The sequence below is a fragment of the Equus asinus genome, chromosome 5 (assembly GCF_041296235.1).
Source record: "Equus asinus isolate D_3611 breed Donkey chromosome 5, EquAss-T2T_v2, whole genome shotgun sequence".
NCBI classification, from domain to species: domain Eukaryota; kingdom Metazoa; phylum Chordata; class Mammalia; order Perissodactyla; family Equidae; genus Equus; species Equus asinus.
In genome coordinates, this window is record NC_091794.1 from 50,277,645 (window position 1) to 50,296,724 (window position 19,080).

Here is a 19,080-nt window from a genome sequence, read left to right on the forward strand (position 1 = left end):
AGTAACAATGTTATTCTTCTGATTTTATAATTTTTCTACAGATTCAGTGGATATGTATACTTCCCATTTATTTTTATAACCTGAAAACTGTTGTGGTTAAATCATAGCATCATAATTTCTGGAAAATCTGGTCTATATCTGAAAAACCTGTAGGCAGTTTCTATGTGGGCAAGAAAGTGTTTTTTGGAGATGTGGCTGACCTTTGGTTTCATAGTATTTCAGTCAGACAGAAATCGGATAAACTAGATTTATTTTGGTGTGTTCTCAATATTTATGGTCATTAATAGAATATCTGGTTAGCTTTTAAAATAGAAATAAGTATGCATTGCCTTCAGGACTTAATTTCAAATTTTTGTCCCTTTTCTTTATACGTGTCCCTTGTGAAATCTGTTCAAAATGCCGTAATAAAAACAATTCTTGTTCAAATTCTGAAATGCCAAAAATTAGGATCTGGATTTGACGTGATTACAAAGAGAAATCCCTCCTTCGTTTTGTTCTTAGCCACGGCTCTGGTAACCTTGCAGTTTAGCTACATTGCCTTTAGACATGTGTATTGATAAGAGATTTTTAAAAAATCACTGTAGCATTAACTGATATGTGAGTTGAATACGTTTTAAACCAAATGCGTACGAACTTTACGTCATTATTGTTCACCTTAAAATAATGGCTATAAACATTCTAATAATAAGTAACTCATTAAACTTTTATTACAAAATCTCTTGAGTGAAACAACAAGTGCAGTACTGCTCGAGATTATCCAGAAGGCTTGGAATAAACCAAGGTTTAATAATGAAATTATTTTGCAATTACAGGGTTGGTAAATGCAGGATTGTGCCTCTTTAAACAGGATACCTATGGATTGGGGGATGAACCTGGGGAAAATTCCGCATTTGGAGGAAATTTTAAAATAATTATTTTTTTTTCCCTTGGAGTAAAATGTCTTCAGTATATACATAAGTAAATACTTACCTTGAGACATGTAAAATGGTTGTTTTCATTATGCCAAAACCAAGTTGTTTTATTGCTTGGAATTCAAGATAGCTTTATAAATAGTTCATGACTTTTTGCCTGAAGATCATCCACTCTCTCTCTGTCCTTCAAGAATTTAGTTGATGGTCAATTCAATGGTTTTCTTCACCATTTTCATGGTTACCCTCGCTTTGGAGAGTGGGGATTGTCTGCTTTAGATACATTATGCACAAAACCTGAGAAAGGACTTTCCTGTGATTTTGGCAAACTTGTTATCCATGAAGGAGCAGTTGAGTTCTTGATTCTAGTGTTTTCTTTTTAAATCTTACCCTAGTTAATACAAAATCCAATCATGATCATCAAGGCACTTTCACAAAGTCATCTCATCCTATTCCTGTGTGCTCATTTTTAATCGTTCTCACGTCATCTTTGCCCTCAACTGTAGCTGATTTTCCTCCTCTTTGGTTAGACAGATAATTTTGATTAAGTAGTGTGACCTCTCTTTTTGAAACACCTTCATTTTTAAAAATGATGAATTGAAAGGGAAACAACGTCTTAGTCCAAGGAAAATAAACACGAACAGAAGAAATCCAGATTCAGCAAACAATTACTGAGTGCCTACTATGCATCAGATTCTGTACTAAATGTTTCCCCTACAGAAACCCAGCCTATTGTAACTGAACAAATCACTGCTATTTCCAGTACTATCCTTGCTCTTTTCTCCCTATGAAGCTCCCTTCCTTGTGCATTTCCTGTATACTAAATTGCATTACCATCTGGCCAGTTGCTCAAGCCAAAAATGGGTCATTTTGACTCTACTCTCTCCCACCTCAACCATGTCTGATTTATAGTTCCCATATTCTATCAAGCCCCCATTCTTTGCACACACTGATCTGTGTCCCTGGAAACTCCTTTTCCTTCTCATCCTTGGCACACACATGTACACACACCGACACCCAGAAAGAGAGAGAGAGAGAGCACTCTGGTGTCCCTCCTTCTGAGGACACTAATCTTATTGGATCAGGAGCCCACACTTATGACCTCATTTAACCATAGTTGCCTCCTAAAGGCTCTATCTCCAAACATAGTCGCATTGCGGTTTAGGGCTTCAACATATGGATTTGGGGAGGATTCAAATGTTTAGTCTACAACACAGACATTTAACAAATAATTGTTCAATAAAAGAGTGAGTGAATGAATGACAGAATAAATGAAAGAAAGAATGGATATAAGATTATGTGACTCTGAAAGAGGAAGCAAGGAGTTGGGGCTGAGGTAGATTCATGGAAGAAGCTAGAATCTGGATTTTAGACATGTGGAATCAAGTCTTAACTTTGCCACTACTCTGCGATTCTAGGAAAACTACACAAAAACAATTGGTTCCTGCATTTTTATTTGACTATTGGGCCAATAATAATGGCCATACATCGTTAGTTTTTATATAATTAAAATTAAGTAAAAGGAGATGATAGTCTCTTTAAAGAAATCGTTTAAAAGAGAAAGTTCCAAGATTGTATTGTAATTAGGGCCACCTTTCTGAACCCCATTTAAATAATTTTTTTAAAAGTTAAATATATTTCCCAAATAAGGCATTTCTGGAAAATCATTTAATTTTATATTTTAGAGAAATAGGTATATGGCTTACAGACCAAAATATATGATCAGACAAAATAAGACATAGATATCAAAAACATCATTTGTGTGATTTCTGCCAAACCAATATTGATTTAATAAAGAGAAACTTTAAAAATGATATTAGAGTTTGGCAGCGATTGCCTTTGTCCCTAATAAAAAAATCTTCAGAGACTGGGGAATACTTGATTGTCTCTTGGACCTGAAAGTAATTTGTGATAGAATGCTTTTTCTTAGGTTTAGAACTTTAGAATTACTGATTGATTGAGGAATAATTTTAAAAACTCTGTTTGTTCCAGATGAGGGTCTTCTCATGTGTTTCCTTCTAAAGATGACCATTATGTGATAACATGGGAGTTGCATGGCAGAGCGGAGGGAAGCAGGCTTCTAGAGTGAGACTCCTGGGCTTACATCCTCCTCTAGGCTCTGTGTGCTAGTTGAGTGATTTGGGAAAAGTTACTTAATTCGCTGCCTCTCAGTTTATTTATATGTAACACAGTGCTAATAATTGTCCCTATCCAATCAGGGTTGTTGTAAGGATAAAATGTGATGTTGTGTGTTAAAAGGCTACCAAAGGTTTCCACCTGGTAGAGAAGTTCAGTAAAGGTGAAAAACACCTCCCCCTCCACCACCACAAAAACTTGGCTAAAGTACAGATCTAGCATAGGGTCATTAGAAAGGGCAAAGGCCAATTACGTTTTACTTATTGATTTTCATAAATTATTGCTCTTTATCCCAGTTCTTTCTTCCTAGAAGTTCAGTTATTTCTAGGGTGGTCTAATTATGGGACTCTAGGTTTATTTGAAAAAGGAGCACTGACTTTTTCCTAATTAACAATTAAAACATGGATTCGGGAGAGATTCATACATTTCTTCTTAAGGCAAAGAGTTATTTGGGTGGCATATTTTTTAATAGTCTGAGATAGATCATTGGAAAAAGAATCTGAAGTTTGTTTCTTTGGAATATTGTTATTGAGCACATTTTCTTTGCTCATATTTATTGTCATTGTCATCATAAAACTCCACAAATAGATGTAAGTCAGTTGATGATGCACCAATTAGATCAAACCCTCTGTTGTATCCATCTCAGCCAGAATTGCTCCAGATTACTTTGATCAGTTAAAGTATCAGGTATGAACTCAGCTTTTCTTTTTCTCCCCTCAATCATACACATATTCAGACATAGAAAAATAATTACAGGAGTGGACAGTAAATTTCTCTTATGTTCTGTTAAATAGATGGGAAGGAATATTGGAAAGAGATTTTACTGGAGTTAGATTCATTAAATAATTTTGATGCAGTGCTTTGACAATACATTACGCCTAGCACTGTAATCTTGAAATGTGATATTACAGTGAATGTGTGCCTCCCTACATCATTTCAAAAGAAATAGTTCTCACATCTGTAAGTTTGATTTTGAGTTCTGCAGTGATGCCTTACCTATGGAAACATGCAATCTATATGTTAACTGGAACATGAATATCCATTAAAACAGCAACAACTACATCATACTTTCAAGACACCTAACAACTGAGTTCAGAGTCAGGAGGCTGACAAATAATGCATGTTTGGTAATCAAGAAAAATGGGGTAATTTGGGATTTTAGAGAGATGCATCAGATGTCTTTGAATGGCAATGCTTCTCCCCTATTTACCTTTAGGTCTGCTTGGGCCAAAAATGAATATTGTCTGGCTTGGCATTGATTTCAGAGGAAAACGTTTACTCATTAATGGGAAAGAAAGTACACTTAATAAGTTGCATATTCTTAAAGCTAGATAAATAAGTGAGGGATTGCCTTAATAATTTTGAAAAGAATTAATTCCAATAGAGGAGGAAGACTATGAGGTATCTAAAAGGGTGTCTGTCCTTAATGGGTATTAACAAAGAGAAATATCATCTAATAATAAAATGGATATTACCATAAAACTTTACATTACAAAGTATTTATTAACTTTTTGCAATATTATTTAAAAGATGGCAAATATAATTTGGATATTCAAATTTGCTTTGTGAGGAATTAAGAACTGAGAAAATACCAAGGGAAAAAGTGGTTTAGTTAATAGGACCCTGAACGTGATTGTCACTGGGGCCCAAGAAGATGTTATAAATTCTCTTAGAATACAATGAAATCAAGAAAAGAGGATGCCATCTATTGTATTCATCTTGGGCTTCCGACAGATGCAGTAGAAACTCAGCCTCTGGTTGTTGAAAGAAAATAGAAGTTTACTGTCCTGAAGCACCATGAGCTAGCTCTAATGTTGACCTGGACTAAAGAGGGACCCCTCTTTTCTGTGAAGAGGTCAGAAGTCCTCCTCTCTCCCCACATATGCTCTGTCAATACCAGGGGCTTGCTCATCTTATGCTTTCTTCCATGAAAGGTATTGATGTTGTTCAGCATATAGATTCATCTCATCACTGTCTTGACAACTTCTAGTACTTCCAAAGTGTTGTCAGTGACGTGGGCAAGTCTGATATCAAAAAATTATAAAAGTTCCCCAAGTATCAACAGTCTTTTGTTTTATTCTGCCTGCCTTGGTGGTCAATTAGAATTTGTGTGTGGGTCATTCATTTTCAAAAGACTATTGGGTGATGTTCTTCCAATTAGGAGCCCTCACATAAGTTGTTAGTGTAGGGGGCTGGCCCCATGGCATAGTGATTAAATCTGGCGTATTCTGCTTTGGCAGCCGGGTTCAGGGTTTTGGATCCTGGGCAAAGACCAACACCACTTGTCAGCCATGCTGTGGTGGCAACCCACATATAAAGTGGAGGAATATTGGCACAGATATTAGCTCAGGGCTGATCTTCCTCAGCAAATAATAATAATAATAATGATAATAATTGTTAGTATATCTCACAAAATGGACCAAAATGGCTTTCTTTTATTACTGATTCACCCCCATACTTGCATGATTATTACTTCCCTCTTTAGTCACTAAATCAATAGTAAAACTCATGGGTTCAAAGCATGAAATGTTCAGAAAAGATCTTCTTTTAATAGATTTGACAGTTGATTTTAGGATTTGGTCAATCCAAGGCAGAGATCCTTTATAATGCTTTGTTATTCTAGAATACTTAGTGGGGACCACTGCATCAGGTGATATTCTAGTCTCTAGACTTCTTCCTCGAGGATAAGTTGGAAGCAGTGGGAAGTAATAGGGAGAAACGGATTCAAATCTACCTTAGAAGGATAAAGGACTTGGTGCAGCTTCTTTGCTGCCTAGTTTGTGCACTGGAGCAGTATGGAGAGGATTTGTTCCAATAATGATAAATAGGTAGTATGGAGAAATGGGGATGCCGAGGGGATTTGTATACTATTTCATTTGAGCAATTAATAACAAGTTTTATTAATGTAGCATCTTAGTTTCTCAAAATTTATTTTCGTTGATAGAATCACACAATAATCTTGATGAAGTACTTCTCTTTATACATAATTCTGTCCAAGAATTAAAAAATTGATTAGTATTTCAGCCATAGGTAGCTATAGGAAAATTCAGTAAATAAATGCTATCCTCATTTTTGCTCTGGTATCTCTTTTGGCCTTTCATGATATGGCTGAAGCTGAAGATAAATCCAATACTGTATCCTTTTTAAGAATATTTTCTAGATGATAATTAGTAGGATTGTCAAAAAATAACAAAGAGCAAGAAGTGGTCAGCCATCATTATGAGAAAGAATAACATAAAGAGAGGTTTGGGTGTGTGTGTAGCAAATAGATACCAACAGCTACCTGTTAGTTTGCCATTTCTTTCAAGGCGATATTTGATATGATAAGATTTTAGTACAGCACAAGAAATTTGACAGGGGCTTTGTTATAAAGGGACTTCTGCTTGTACTGACAAAAGGTGAACAAACATTACACAGAAATAGCTTGCCTCACTGAGGAGCTCACACTGTAGTGTGAACTGGGTCCACGTGACCAAAGGAGAAAATCTCAGAGATATCTTCTCAGAGGAGCGTTCATGCCCAGGAATAAGACAAGCAGTTCAAGAACAGTTAAAACTTCATTCTATGATTGTTGGTCATGCCACCTGCTCCCAATATTTCCTATTTCTGGATCCAAATCCTATCACACTATTAAGCATTTATCCCATCAGCTTTCAGACCAGACTTCTATTGCATCAGTCAAATGCTGCCCAAGACATAGAAAATAATTTATTTGTATCTCTTAACCTAATCCTAGGAAATCAGTTGTAGAATCTCATCTGATTCAGAAAGAGTCCCCAGAACCCATACACAACCTTACACACACACACACACACACACACACACAAGTACATATGCCTTCTTCTGCTTTTTTAGTTGATCATTTTGGAATCTAAATTTTGGATTTGGATTTCGAAACTATGCATTTTGGATGCTTGGCCCTGACATTTTCTCTATGTAACCTTATAAAGTGGGACACCTTATGGTTCTATCTTGGCAGTCACTATAAAAATGAAAAAAAAAAAAAAAGAAAAGGCCCAGTAACTGCTACCCCCTTCAAAAAAAATTTAAAAACAAAATAAATCCTTTTCAGAAACATCAAAAGGGTATTCCATTTATAAGGTCCTGCAGAACAAATTTTTCCTCCCTCTAGATCTCTTGCAATTCACTTTCTTACTCTTTCAATATCTCACACACCCAGCAGACGCTGCTCTCAAAGATTCTCCCCTCTCAAACCTGTCCTCAAAGTCCAGACCTCTGCCTTTATATACATATGTATAAAATTATAGATAACAATATTGTATAAATATATAATATACAATATTATATGAATTATAGTTATAGAAATGTTTTTAATCATGTAGATGAACTTACTCAACATGGCCTTTTCCCATTCTGTTATCACCTAGTGTGGGCTACCTAGTATCTGGATTTGACTAATAAACAAGGAGCCAGCTGTTGATTCAGAAAAGAAGCCTCCTTCCTCCCTGGGGGTGTGATGGGGAGAGGACGCTGATCACAGACAACCTCTGCTCTGAACTCTTCTCTCCTCTCCTGCCACACCGACACCTAGAGTTTTCCTTATGCAGAGGAAATATGCATATATTTTCCATGACTATGGTTATATTTTCTGTGACTTATATTTCCTACGACTATTGGCCAGTTGGCTCATGTCACAGACCCGTGGGAGATGGGCACCTTTGTGCATCCTTCCAACTGTCTGACAGTGGTATTTTCCTCTGACACTGCAGCTGACCTCCCAGCCTTTCCAGGTGTGCCTGGCGTGGCACAGAAACCTCAATCAGTTGGCAGCCACAGGTGTGGATGATTTGCTTTTTTCTTTTTTTGTTTGTTTAGATTCTTGTGGTAGGAATTCAGCAGGTGTGTGATGCCAGCATAGAATCTCCACCCTGGCACAGAGGCCAGCTGCCCTCAAAACAGATATTCCTGTTGGTCTCGCAACACTGCTTGCTTGAATGGGTTTCCTGGAAACCTCACCCAAGGGCAAGACTGCCTAACCAATGAGTTAGAATAAGTTCATCTCAATAGATGAGTATGAAGAGTCTCCTTATATGAACCTAGTCTACATGTTGGAGCAGGCTACCTGGCTCTGCCCTCATTTTTTTTCTTCTTTCTAACTTGAGCTGGTATCATTCCAATTACAGGAATATAGGAAATCCAGGACTTGGTTTTCAAAGAGGTATAAACTATGCTAGGATGCTGTGGTGGATGTATACATTTCTGCTCATTTGATTAAGTCTAAACAGTAGGAACACAGCTGGAGAGACACAGATGCAGAGTTCTTCCATCTTTCTGTGATCTCCTCACAAAGCCGCTAATTCTGAGACCCAATCAGTTCGGTATAGGGCAAGGTAAACTTGGAGATCATTCCAGACCTTGTCTAGTTTTAGTGAAGGGGCAGGGGAAAGTTAGCCACAATAACGCTGAGGGAACAAGACAAGTAGAGAAGGAGGTAACCAAAAGCCATTGCTGTCAGTCTAAGTCTGCAGTGTGGGGCTAGGGCCATCAATCTTTCTGTCTCCTTACCCTCCTTAACCAAGGGAGCACTTACACTATGGCTTCTCTTGGCGAGGTCGTGAAATCTAAAGAAATAGACACACACACCTTGGACCATTTAGTTTTTTTTGTCACAGACCTTTGCCCAATTTTTCTCTTTAGAGTCAAATTTAGAGTTTATTTGATGTTGTTTTTACTTACATACACATAATATAGGTGGAGTTTGGGACACACAGAGGGCACACAGGGATTTGCCCTCTGGGTGCTAAACCTCTCTGAATACAGGCACTGGTCATCTATTGCCTTTAGGTAATACAAATGCGTCACAATGCAATGGTGACATGTGTTGGAGGCACATTTGTCTCGAAGGGCAGCAGATGGGATCCGTAAATCATACTTGGGGAAAAGGGTGTCACATGTGAGTATCAGATAGTCAGTAGACTAGTCTTTCATCCTGCATCTGAACATTTTACAACGTAGATATTTACGTTAACATACATTTGATCTAACGGCACTAGCTGAAAAGAACTGATTGTAATAATCCAGAGAAGTAAACATTAAACATCATATGTAGCATTAATACCAGTTTTACAGATGCTATCCTTCTGTAGTGGCATTTCATATATTTGTCTTTAACTATCACTAATATATTGTTTTAATCAGGGCATCTCTAGAGAATCTAGTTCTTCCATAATAACAATAAGTGAGATAAAACCCTTACACTGAGCTCCAGGATTGAGAGTGATCAGTCATATGTCCATCGTTTGATTGGAACTTACTTTATATCCAAGCTCTGTTGCCCAATGATGATACTCAAAAAGAAAAAGAATTATCATTGTGTTTAATAAGAGAACTGACAAGCAATCATAATTCTTTCCATTAAGTAAATATGTTAGAAAAATTTATTATGAAATGACACATTATGCGAGCCAGGAATCAAAGATGACATCCTTGCATTAAATACGGTAGATGCCATTAAGGAAAACAGTCAATATGTCACCAAGCCACGGCCTGTAAAAATTAAATTGATTTGGTAAATGTAAGTAAGATAGATCTGTTTGCTTTCATCATCAATTTTGAGTGGGTGAACAGGTGATGTCACCAACCTGGGAGCGATAAAGATGCAGGGCCATCTGGAAAGGCAGGTGATGAATGGGCAACTGCTTTTGGATAGTGACAGTGCTGTGGTACTTTGTCACTTGGGATGCAGTACTTAATAACTTTTCAATACCATCATAATAAATTTCACTGCCTTATTAATATAGAAATGGTGAGTTATTACCGTGATGGCGAGTGTAAATAACTGGAGATGCAGCCGTCAAAGGCTGATTGTTTGGGCATGTTTCTTTAAGCAACACCGTTGAGTCGTGATAATCAACCTATGTCTATAGCAGTAGAGTTTATTGCACTTGTCAAAGGAAAAAGTAGTATTATTCAAAATTATATGAAGTCGTAATAAACAAGTTTAATATATTATCAGACTTTTCCTGTAAGTTTCCAAACACGGGGCAGTAAATCATTTTTAATAATGTCTTTTCATGTAAAATAATGTCCTTATGCAGTAATAATATCCTTTCTTAACTATTAACAAAACAGTCAACTTCTTTGTATGTGTGTTGAAGGGTATTTTTATTTGTACTTTTCAATCATTTTCTTTTGCAAATAAAGAGCTAAGGCAGGAACCTTAGAACGTTTCGTTAACAAGCTCAAAAGTTGCTGAGTACAGGCCATGTCACACGTTTCCATTTTAATTGAACAGATGTACTTAAGAGTAAACCACTGCAAACGAAATACAGACAAAATTATAAACATGTGTCACTAAGAAGTAGGCAGGAAAGAGCCTCTGATGAGCATCTGTGTGTATTTTATGAAGCCAAAGACTGCCACTTCATAAGTTTGTCACTGATGTCTCCCGTTTAATGAGCAGAAACAAAATATGTAGATGGGTGCAAGCTGAAGATGAATTACTGGATCAATCACTTAGCACCATTCAGGGTGTCTGCCATTGTGCGGGGGAAAAATAATTAGATCTGGGATACTGTTCTTATTTATATACTGGGCGTTCAATCTGGGATGGAATATGGAAAACTTCCTCTTTCATGTCACTGTGGTCTTTATTTTGTTTCTTGGTCAGGCTGACTTTTAATTCTGACATTGTCTTTCAGGCTGAAGTCTGCCAGCCTCTTAAATGAAATGCCTCTCCACCATTTCTATTACTGCTGAAAAGAGAGCCAGCAGTCTATTAACAGGCAATAAAGTTCAGGAAGCCCAGGACTCATTTCTTGGGTCAGAGGTGAAAATTGCATACTAAATGAAACAAAGGTGTGCCTTGATCGCTCGAGAAGCAGCACCAGAAAGAACACACGTGTTGTTAGCCAGAAGTCTCCCACTTAAAGGGAAAGGAATAATCGTAATAATGTTGGCCAATGGAGTTAAGTACTCAGTTGAGAGAAATTATATCAATCTGACAAATACAGCCTTCACAGGAGATAAAGTCTCTAATGACCTTAAATGCATATATTTATCATTTAATTCAACAAGCAGATTCCCTTGGGCTTTTGACCAACGACATTTCCCCTAAAGTTTAGAAATTTTTTACTAGCCCAGAGAATAATGGCCATTTGTCAGAGGGTTCCGAAGCTAAACGCAGTTGGAAGCAAAGAACAGGAGAGGGGGAAAAAAATGGCTTATAGAGTCTTTCCACCTCAAAGAATATTAATACAAAGTTTTATTGATGCAAGAGCTGTAGTATTTCGTGGCTGAACAGTAGGTGGCAGACATTGTAGTGAAGAAATGGGGAAATTTTAATCTAAGCAATTTTCATCTGATTTCATTAACTTCCAAATATGTCATCGGTGTGCACAGCATATTAATTTGCAAAAAAATAGGAACACTAAACAGTTATGAAATGTGCTAGTTGAATGTGGGAAAATCAAAAGGATCCTACAGAAGTAGAAGCAAAAGCTCTAAGGTTTCATCAGGTAAAGTGTGTGTGAAACAGGGAAGCCCAAAGAATAAAGGGGCCCTTGTGTCTGGGGGGCTTTTCTTCTCTGTTCGTCCTGGTCTCCACTTGATGAAGTGTATTAGTGATATGCACGCAGCACTGTGACTCCTGTATCTCCCTTTGTGAGACTGTCCTTGCCTTTGTTCGTGCTGTCAGTCAGTTGTTCTTTCTCTTGGGCAGCCACGTTGGTAACCACAGGATCTACTTGCAAATAGATTTTTGTAAAACCATATTATCCTTCAGCCCTTTACTCTTTCTCCCCGCCCCCCTTCCCTCAACAATCTGGCCATTCATGTGGCATGCTCCCTTGCTTGCTTCTTTGTCATACATCTGGTGGTGTGTGTTTCAGGGAGGCTGTGTGAGATGGTGGAAGGAACGCTAGCCCGGGTGCCAGGAACCTTGAGTTCTTGCCCCACCTCGGACTTGGGACCTTGGAAAAGTCACCTGCCTTTCTCCTCTGAAGTCTCACTGAGTTCTTTCTAACTCTGACTTTGAGTTTTTGAATTCTGTCTCTTACACTCACTCTTTACTTCTTTTTATCCTCATGGACATGCTCCATGTTGTCATGGTTTGAGACATTTTATTTAATTGGGGCCATGTTTTGGTCTTTGCACCCTGGGAAGGATACAAATTAACTTTAAATTAAGTAGAAAATAGACGGTTGTTTTACAATTTCTCTTGTATTAAACTAGTATAATTGTGTTTTGTAAACTTGAAATCAAACATCTTTGATATGTACATCTCTTTTTGGATTTGATATTTTAGTAGAGAAGGCAGCTGAGGACCAAAGCCTTGTTTTGAGAGGAAAGTAAGTTGGTTGGAGAGAGGATTCTATGCCTAGCTGTCTTTGAAAAGGTAACGGGTATAAATTTCATCCTGTCGTTGGGGTATGACTTAGCTCAGCCTCAACTGAATACTAAGGCAATGATCAAAGCTACCATTTGGTCCTCTCAAATATAACACAGCTGTCATGGGCTCATCTATTTAAAAAAAAAAAAAAAGCAGCACTATAACATAGGGGCTCAGGGCATCAGGTGTAGAGACAAATGACCTTGGTTCAAATTCTTTACCACTTACCAGCTTTGGGACCTTGAAAGTACTTTAACTACTTTTTTGCCTCAGTTTCCTCGTCTGTAAAATGGTAGTAATAATAGGATCTGCCTGGCAGGAGTTTTGTAAAGATTATATTGTAAAGTATTGGCAAGGGCTTAGAGCAGGGCTTGGTATGCTGTAGTGAGCACTTCACAGCAAACTGATTTTAATAATCTTCATCACCATCACCACTCCAAAGTTGGGGATGCTCCCGGCATCCTTTGTGTTAGGGAGGGGTTGGGGAATTCAGTCTTTGGGGTTGGAGCTCTTTGGATTGGCAGAGCCATCACATCGCAGAATTAAATATTGTCCCCTTTCTGAGCAGCACAGGCAAGAGGCCTGACTAGACCCAACATACTTGGAATGCTGATGAAAGCTTAAGTGGTTCTTTTACTGAAGACTCTGGTAAGCGTTCCTAAGCCTTGCAGAGGAGGAGGGTCTCTACAGAGGAGGAGGTTTTGACCTCGTATCTAAGAATCTTATGCTCTCCTAGCGCAGTAAGGTAGGGTTGAGAGACATAAGAACTCACTGTTTAAGCCTTTGGAAAGTGTCTCGCCCTCAGCCCTGACTCTCTTGTTGTATTCTTCTTTTGAAGGGCTCTCTCTCCTCTTTACTCTTATCTTCTTTGGCCCTTAACACTCCTGTGTCTTGCAAACTCTGTCCTCTCAGATTTCCACTAGGTGGTAATAGGGCTGATTTTCTCTAGCAGGAAGTTGGACCTAGTCTATAGAGTTGGGGAAGATAGGTGTGCTTTTATTCCAGTTCATGCTATTCTTCAGTAAGGACTTTAGTCGTATCCCTTCTGAATAACCCAAGAACAAACTGCATGACAGCAAGTATCTTGCTAACTTGGCAACATCTAATCTCAAGTGAGGAAAGCATACTCTGCCTATTCACAAAACCTTGACCAAGTTCCATGTGAAATAACAACCCTGGCCATCTTGTGAATTTGCTTTCTTCCTGGGCCCTATTCCATCAATGGAACTCCTCACTACGTGACAATGGCTCTGAATCACTGAGAATAATATCGTAACTAAATACATGGTGATTAAGTGTGTGGAAGTATTTCAGACAAGTGGAAATACATATCCTAATCTTTTTGTACAATGTCATTTGTTTGTTCTTAAATTTTTCTTTAATTGTGGTACATGGTTGGTCCATGGAGTCCTGAGACTTTCTGGGTAGAAATTTGGGGATTCATTGATCAAACTCTGCAGAAGACCCTTCTCACATGTAAAATTTCACTGTTCACCATGACCTTTGAGTGTTTTGAACACAAGACATATTGAAAGTTGTATTCTTTTCTCATAAAGAAAAACTAAAATATGTTCTATTGGAAACTGAGGGTAAGCTCTGTGACTCATGGGACATTAGAAAGGAGATACTTGAATTATTTGGTTGAGGATTTATGACTGAAAGTAACAGTAGCCCAAAGTCAAGTTTGACTGACTGTGCGAGAAGGTTCTTGACGGAAGACTTGGAGGGTGGGACCAATGGTAGGGGGCCTCTGCTTCCCTGGGGCACAGTTATCGGCTCCCTTCAGTTCTCCTGACTATTACAATGTAATGTTAATGCCTTCTAACTTCTGCGGTGTGGACTTAATTGTCACCAAACTGCCACATGCTAATGATTCTTTACTTACACAAACTTTGCTATATCCTAAGATCTCTCTTCGTGTGGGGGCTTCCATTGAGAAAAATCTGGATTTAGTAATACACTTAATTGGAAGGTTTAATAAGAAGTTAGGACTTTGTTTTCTTTGTTAACTTGGAAAAGGCAGTAATCTCAAGAAAACCAGATGTGAATATGATTTTAACAAGAGAATTTTCACTTTCCTTGTACTTTCAAAGCATGGAAATTCTCCTTTGAAGATGTTAATTCTATAAGAATATCGTCAGCAATATAAAGGTTGAAGAGTCGTTGACTTTGCCTATAGATGAGCCAGGCTGAAAAATATGGAAAGTACTTGATGAAACCATGAATTGTTATCATTTAAATTACAGAGCTCCATATGGACCCATGATCATTGATTTGTCAGGAACATAACAGAGGGTATTATGGTGAGGAGATATATAATGTCGCTGGGTAAGCTTCCAAGAAGTGTTCATTTGAAACTTGATTCCTTACTCAACCACCATAACTGACTGATAGAGGCCTGGATCTCCAATTGACTTGCGTTTCTGCTCTGCAAATCTTCAGTGAACCTCACTGAGAGTTTAAGATGCAGTTGTAAAGTATGATTGGAGAGTTTGGGTTTCTATGTATAGTCCAGCTAAGCACCTCGGAGCACTGATCCCCTATTGCAATCATCCAAGTAGTGTTGAGAAGGGGGAAAAAAGTCATTTCACCCTCAGTTTCTATGGGATAGGATGAAAGGTGCTGTAATCAGGTAAGGTAACACTTCAAATATTAGAACTTTTAAGTCAAGAAAGTCAGAATTATGATGTGATATGTTATAATCGACATAGGTAAACATGACCTTTTTTAAACTGAATTTTGATAGACTAGATTTAGTGTGGATGGGATGGGGCTGGAGGATTAGTTAATTCTGCTTGAGCAAAAAAGATTAAAAAGAAACACTACTGGTCACAATAGGATGGGAGAAATTCGTTACCTGAGATGGGAGCTGTTGAAAACGTAGCATCAGTCAGGTGGTATTTCCACCACCATCAGCTATCCTTCATCAAGTCTGTCAGTTGAATTTATCTGTCATCATTTGAAAACCACTTATATTTTCAGCCTTGTTATAACTTTTCTAAGTTTATTCTAGTCTCATGGAGAACTTTATCTGTATTTACACAGTCATGCGTTAAATAGTCCCTGTTCATCTTACTCTAGATCCCAATACTTCCTCCCTATGAGACCTTCGAGCTTAAGAGTTTAGAAAGGACAGAAGGACTGCCTTTGGACAGTTACCTTTTTGTCTACTTGTCCTAGAGCTCTAAATCCTTCTACTGTCTTGGTCTTCTGTTCTATAAAAAGAAAAGGTGATTTTCTGTGGCTGTAGACAAAACACACACTCCTTGAAGTAATAAGCCGGATCTCAATACAGTGTCTAAAACAGGGCCACTCATTGGCAGATTACACAAATGTCAGAAGAAAATTATGTAGTACTGAAACCTAGTCCATCTAAGTTTTTAAAAATGAGTGCCTATGTATTTTCAGGAGGAATGGAAACCTCTATTTAATATAGGTCCTTTGGTCATTGAGATGTGTCAGAAATCGTGCCCTTTATTCTGAAGTGCCATTGTGTTAGCATTGAAATGTAAAAATAATAAACAGCTGACATTTTAGGCAGAGACTAAACATCAAGCAAATGACGTTACATCAAAGCTCTTGAGAGAGTTATAAGACGACGAGATGCCCAAAGAAGAAAGGTGAGAAATGGTCACAAGATCTTTGTGCAGTAGAGGAATTGTCAATGTCAGCACTGTTTACACAATTCTTACATTAGGGAGGTTTTACTTGTATGCAGAATTGTTTGAATTTGTATAAAGCACTATGAAAGCCAAAAGATAGCACATGGTTCCAAAATTCATTCTTATTTTCGCTCATTACTAATTAGTTAGTATATTGACTCCACAAGTATCTACTGCACATCTGTGTGTCCTCATGAAACACAGCAGTGGGACACAGCAGTGACTAACACCAGCTCTTTTTTCCTCCCCTCTTCCCTTTTCTTTCCTTTCTTCCTCTTTCTCTCTTTGAAAGGTGCTGTAATCAGGTAAGGTAACACTTCTTTTCTTTTTCTTTTATATTTTCGTACCCTTAGCCAAATGTCAAATCAACTCTCTTTACCTAATAGTTTTGGTTAAATTAATTGAGTATCCATTTAATATGTGTCGCTTTCCTTCAGAGCGAATATTCACAGGATTTGACCATCTGGGGGACAGTCAGTCATTTTGAGGACGCAGGTGGGAAACACACCTGTAGTTAGTCACTTATGGGGCATTTGTCTATACTAAAATTATTTGCAGGTGTTAAGCATGTGCTTATGAAAAAGGGAAATAGGTATTTGAGGTCTTGAAGAAAATTTGCCTCTTAATTTAATATCATTTTCTCTCTTGTCCATCTCTTGGTTAGCTGGAGAACAAATGCATAGAGTTTTAACCTAATGTCCTGAATGACTGCAAAGAGGATGTAGGAGTGTGGCTTTGGCTGTTTTGGGTGGTTCATAAAAACCTTCTCTGGCTCTGAGGATCCATTTATGTTTAGGCTTCACAGAAACAATGCTGTAAAGGTTTCTAGTTTTGAAGACAAAATTGCTCATTAAAATCTGCAATACGTAGCATTTTAGTGAATTTTAGCCACATTTTTTAAGGCTATTGTTATGTAGCTGTTAGCTTTCTCAGCATTCCTAATAAAGAACAGAATTATTTAAACTACTTGATGATTACTAGTGAGTATTGGTAAACTTTTTTACAAGGTTTCATGAAAGCATACTAACCATGTTTTATGTACCATGGCATAAAAAATAGAAACAGTGAGAAATTCAGCAACCAGGATCCCAGTGCTCTGTTGACATCAAATTTGGCAGATTTTGAAAATTCTGTGATCATTTTTCTCCTTCTGTGACATTACTCTCGTTCCTTCTTCAGAAACATTTGCCTTAGCGTGGGGAACTATAGATAATTTGATGCAACACGTTTAAGTTACCATTTTCATAGTGAAAAGAATAGCTTAGCATGATCCCGATTTTCCTTGGTTTCCTCCCATTCTCGAAAGAAGCAGAGGTATTCACATTTCTTTGTCTAACAGTTTTATAATGTCTTAAGAGATTAACAGTGAGCATGAATGAGGGCCTACGGATTAGACAACAAAAGCCTGGGACGTCCACTACCTTCCTTGCAAATTTTACATTTTCCAGCATTGCTGAGCGAGTATAGAAACTAAGGAAAGATAATAAGTACCAGAGTCTCAAAAGTGTTTAGTGATTCAAAAAATTCAGATGACATGTCAGAACTGACAGACTGATGGAACCGTCTGTGGCAGGGCCCACTTTTTTGTCTTATGTTAAGCTCTCATACTGAGTGAATGCAGATGTTATCACGGTACCCCAGACAGACAGTCAGTGAAATGTGACAAGCTGTCAGCAAAGTTACACTACGTTGATTTTGTTAAAATATCCACAAGCTTTATAGTTTCTCTTTATATAAAAAACTCTTACCTCATTTAGTTGAGAATGGAAGCTGTTGGGGCGATCTCTCGTGCTTTCACCATCCTCAGAATCTCAGGTTTTTTTCCTCCGAGGAAATTTCACTTAGCAAATTAAGTAGTAATGCACCCCAAATATCGGATCCCAAAGTATCTCAGAGTAATTTTTGTTTCTTTTGGTTTGTTCTATAATCTTTTTGCTCGATTTACACTGCACCTCAACACTTTGGCAGAGGATGTTTCAAGATCAGAAAGAGCGAGTTTTCTTCATTTAAATTAGGAGGCAAGATGAGAGGTTAAAAGTCTGAAGGGCCACTTTCAACAAAAAGCCTTTCTTCAAAGAAGTTTAGGCGTGGAAAAATGAAAATGTGAACTTAATCAAAAACTAAGATCTTTGCTTCCACTCTTGATTTTTAAACACTGAAAATTAACACTCGGGAGAGAAAAATCTCCATCTAGAACAAACATTTAAGCCATTCATGAAAATCAATTCTGTTTTTCATATTTGGTGTACATGTTTAGAGTCTTCTTATAAATTGGGAAAACAAAAAAATAGTAAAGGGGAATTCTGAAGAATCCTCAATGCTATAACATATTTGTATCTAAAGATAAATCTTGCTTATCAAGTGATCATTTTTTGACACCAATTTCAGATTCGATTTAAGTCAGGAATTTAGAAGTCAGAACAAGCAAAACAATAATTAATTGAGCAAAATTAAATAAAAAACGTATATTTGAAAACTGCAGGCTTAACGATATCGCTTTTAGTCATATTAATGCTATCTTTTAAAGTAAGGAAGACATCAGTTTTGACGTTTGAGTTTAACATGGCAGAGTTTATTTGCGGCCTCTGAGTGCAATAATTGGTTGACTTTTACCCTCATGGTGAATGGCTCCTGTTGCATATAATTTATTTAACTCTGAATTGCAAATTGTTTGGTAGAAGATTACTTTGCAATGCTAGTTTCCACAAATTAACCTCTATTTCTACACTCACTTTTGGAAACTAAAGGTGAAAGGAAAACATGAGCCACACTTGTTTTGTTCCATTTATATTGTCACCGAGGATATTAACATACAATGAGAAACTGTTTTGTGATTTTGAAAAATGAAAAGTCAAGACATTTTGAAGATAGCATCTAGCCCAGTGTTTTTGTAAAACACAGAACTAAATAATCAAACAAAATTATGCATATGGAGGAAATGATTTAGAATATGTTTCGCTGCTAATCTCACTCATGCTGAAGTTTTAAATTTCATCTGTCTGCTCAGATCTATTGTGAGCCATTA

At 37.5% G+C, this 19,080-nt stretch overlaps 1 protein-coding gene across 19 annotated transcripts in view; it reads left to right on the forward strand.

Moving 5' to 3' along the window:
* Nucleotides 1-19,080, forward strand: part of MECOM (MDS1 and EVI1 complex locus) — a 533,659-nt gene that overhangs the window by 258,202 nt on the left and 256,377 nt on the right. The window lies entirely within an intron of this gene.